The sequence below is a fragment of the Nanorana parkeri genome, unplaced genomic scaffold, assembly GCF_000935625.1.
Source record: "Nanorana parkeri isolate BGI_ZX_2015 unplaced genomic scaffold, ASM93562v1 scaffold2587, whole genome shotgun sequence".
NCBI classification, from domain to species: domain Eukaryota; kingdom Metazoa; phylum Chordata; class Amphibia; order Anura; family Dicroglossidae; genus Nanorana; species Nanorana parkeri.
In genome coordinates this window covers 69,138-73,385 of record NW_017308855.1, presented here as the reverse complement: position 1 = coordinate 73,385, position 4,248 = coordinate 69,138, and positions in this window count along the sequence as shown.

Sequence of the window (4,248 nt, the reverse complement as noted above, 5' to 3'; positions counted from 1 at the left end):
TACAACTCTGCATTTCCTTGATCTCCCGCGGCTTTGTGCAGATACCGGTGCTGTGTCACGTCACTTAAAGAGAACCATTCATTTCAACACCAATCTTCCCATAAGATTATATGAGCGTTTAACCTATTTTAGGCATGTAGAAGCCTCCCTTGTGTAGACATCTAAAAAGCCTCAGACTGCTGCTGTGTGCCGCCATCTTGGATGTCAGGAGCCTCAGCAGTGACCCTCTATATCCTTGGTTCTTAACTGGTGGGTCGTTACCCAAAAGTGGGTCACGACCCTGTATCAAGTGGGCCGCCGCATGCTTTTTAGGTGAGAGGCTCCTTTCTCTCCCCCTAGTGCAGCACTGTCCGTTCTCATATCAAGCAGCCCTTCAAAATATGCTGCCCGGCGCCGAGTGTGGGATGGGCTGGGGCCACGAGGGAGCTCCATCCATCCATACGTGCACTGCTTACAGCTCCCTTGCTTGCCCTGTAGAGGTGCCTGGACATCACATTCTGGCTCCCGACACCTCTACGGGTGCGCATGGAAGCTGTACAAGCAATGCACATATGGATGGAGCTCCAACACAGCACAGCAGCCGACACTGGACCCCAGGCTGAGGATCCACTCCAGTTCTCGTAATGAAGAGAGACTGGGTGAATCTTGCACAAATCGCACCTGCGTTCTGGTGTGGGAGGTGCGTTGCATTGCCATTCATTCGATTGGCACCCCAAACGCACCTCCCACCCACATGACCAACATGGACACTCCCAGAAGAAGAGAGGTCTATGATGACCAAGGAGAGAAGGGGAGATGAAAATGTCCCTCTCCAAGATGAGAAATTCAAGCTGAACTTGGGTCCATCCATTCCCAAGGCTCCTTACTGGATGTGGGGGTTGGCTTTACCCCTGTGCATTGCCATAATGTGTAGTAAGATGGGGCTGTGGTGCTATTCATGTAGTAGATGCCAAGGGACCCACGCTGCAGTGCAACACAACACGTTATAGTGATATGGACTGTAGATCAAGTGTGTGGTCTGTTGCCATGCATGGTCAGTCCATTGTAAATGAACCGATTGCCCAAACGTAACATAATGCACGCTAGTACATGCATAGGCACCCCAACAGCTTGACAAGGTGTGAAGGGGCCCTTAAAGTCATAGCCATCCTGGCCGGTCAACAGAGAGGTGGGGTCAACTGCGACTTTTGCATCAAAAGTCAAGATTTGCTGTGGATACATTTTGGATTACTGCCCCCCCCCCCCTTGTAGTAAAGTCCCCTCTTTATCAATACGTTTGCACCAACCTTATACAAGACCCAGCAATCCTAGATTGACAGGCATATAGTCATGACAACAGCTTGACCAGGTGTGAAGGGGCCCTTAAAGTGGTAGCCATCCTAGCTGACCAACAAAGAGGTGGGGTCAACTGCGACTTTTGCATGAAAAGTCAAGATTTGCATATCATTTTATCTGGCTACATTTCTGGACCCGTGGATCGTTTCGACACATGGTTGTTACCGAAGGTATTCCAAGGTTTGCAATGGGATTGTTTACGAGTCTACGAGGTCACCTCCTTGCAGTAGAGATGCAAGATCTTTGAAGCCTGTTATTGGGGAACGTCATGTGATTTCCTGTACATACTGTACATACAATTGGATTTCCTGTACATACAATTGGATACATTTTGGATTACCGTCCCCCCTCCCTCCCCCACCCCACCCTTTGTAGTAAAGTCCCCTCTTTATGAATATTTGTGCACCAACCTTATACAAGACCCAGCAGTCCTTTTCTAGATTGACACTCAGACCCACACGAGAACATTTTTGAATTTTTATTTCATCTTTATTTTTGAACTTTTTGTTACAAATTGTACATTCAATGTCTTTATAAAAATGCAGATGATGCCGCTTCTCACACGGGAACAAAAAAAGGTTATCGACTCGAGTGAGCAGCACAGCCTGTGGGCTTGGAGGTGGAGGGGATTGCGCTTATGAGGGTGCAGTACTGTGATTGGGGGGGGGCTCCTGTGTACATTTTTCATGATACACAACCTTACCATATATCTCGGGTGCTCGTTGCCTACCGACTAAATTGCAATCCAAACAGGTAACAAAATCACATACGTTCATATAAATATTTCCTGTTCACTGTGGTTCTGTTGCAAGTGGGGCTTCAGGTGTACATTGTTGGACGGTATGGGTTGGTACCTTGGTTATGGATTATGGCATTTTCTTGGGAAGGAGGGTGGCCCAACTTCCTGGCCCTACTTCCAAGGTGCTTGGATGGTATGGGTTGGTACCTTGGTTATGAATTGAGGCATTTTCTTGGGAAGGAGGGTGGCCCAACTTCCAAGGTGCTCTCTGATCAGTTAGGAGATGCATCTCTCCAGAGAGAGACATTGTATCCCATCGGATCTTCCCTGGGACCTACACCGAGTGGAGCAGATCCAGCAGGAAAACATCCCTTTGGGGCATCTGTGCAAGACGTCCAGATCGTGTCACCTTGTAATTTAGACTGCTGATGGTGCTGTTTTTGCGGATAAATTAACAGTAGCATGACATCAACCTCTGTGTGTACATAAACCAAGTATGTATGAAAATGTAATACACACTATATGGCCAAAAGTTTGAGGACACCTGACCATAAAACTTATATGCCCATTGTAAAACCATGGGCGGTAATATGGAGCTGGCTCCCCCGTTGGCTATAAAAGCCTCCGGCTCTTCTGGGAAGGTTTTTAAAAAAAGATTTTGGTGGGAATTTGTGCCCATTCAGCGAAAAGAGTATCTGTGAGGTCAGGAACTGAGTTTGGTCCAGAAAGACCTGGCTTATAATCAGCCTTCCAATTCATTCTAAGTGTCTAAGGTGAGGTGAAGGCCACTTGAGTTCCACCACAACAGACTCATCAAACCATGTCTATATGGAGCTGGCTATGTACACAGGGGACATTCATGGTGGAACACAAAAGGGCCTTCAGCAAACTGGTCACACCATGTCTTTATGGAGCTGGCTTTGTACACAGGGGACAGTTATGGTGGAACAGAAAATGGCCTTCACCAAACTCTTACCATGAGGTTGCAGAAGTTAGGTTGGAGAAGAAGACCTGGGTTGAAAGGTCAGGGCTCTCTGCAGGACACGTAAGTTCCTCCATGCCAAACCAGTCCAAGTGAAGGCCACTTGAGTTCCACCACAACAGACTCATCAAACCATGTCTTTATGGAGCTGGCTTTGTCTACAGGATACAGTCATGGTGGAACAGATAAGGGCCTTTACCAAACTGGTCACACCATGACTTTATGGAACTGGCTTTGTGCACAGGGGACAGTCATGGTGGAACAGGAAAGGGCCTTCACCCAACTGGTCACACCATGACTTTATGGAGCTGGCATTGTACACAGGGGACAGTCATGGAGGAACAGAAAAGGGCCTTCACCAAACTCTTACCATGAGGTTGGAGAAGTTAGGTTGGAGAAGAAGACCTGTCTTGAAATAAGCATTTTAATTAATCCAAATGGTCTTCAGTAGGGTTGAGGTCAGGGCTCTGTGCAGGACACGTAAGTTCCTCCATGCCAAACTAGTCCAAGTGACGGCCACTTGAGTTCCACCACAAAAGACTCATCAAACCATGTCTTTATGGAGCTGGCTTAGTACACAGGGGACAGTCATGGTTGAACAGAAATGGGCCTTCACCAAACTGGTCACACCATGTCTTTATGGAGCTGGCTTAGTACACAGGGGACAGTCATGGTGGAACAAAAAAAAGATCTTCACCAAACTATTACCACAACCTTGGAAGAGGACAATATTCTAAAATATCTTTGTAGGCTGTAGTATGAACAAACCTTCACTGGGAACACCTGAACTCAATCATTTGAAGGGAATTCCACATCCTTATGGCCATATACTGTAGTTGATGATCAGGTGTTTACAAACTTTTGGCCTCATAGTGTCCATTGTATATATTTTAGGCTTAGCATTCAAATAATAACTTTTTTATTTTATTTAAAAAGTACTTTTGAAGGACGTTAATATGGCTCTCGAAACTTGACTGCTAGCTCCAAACATAAATCATAGTTTTATGATTGCATATTTAATACAATTCTTACGTCCATCGTTTTACAGCAAATGGTTGTGCAGTGTTAAATGAGCCAATGGAAAAGAGAAGAAGGCCTAAAGTGTATCCAGGGGTACTTTGGAGAAACCAGTGTTGGTTGGTAAGATGTAGTTAGTTCGCAGATAGGTTTGCTGGTAGTGTCTTGGTGGTCA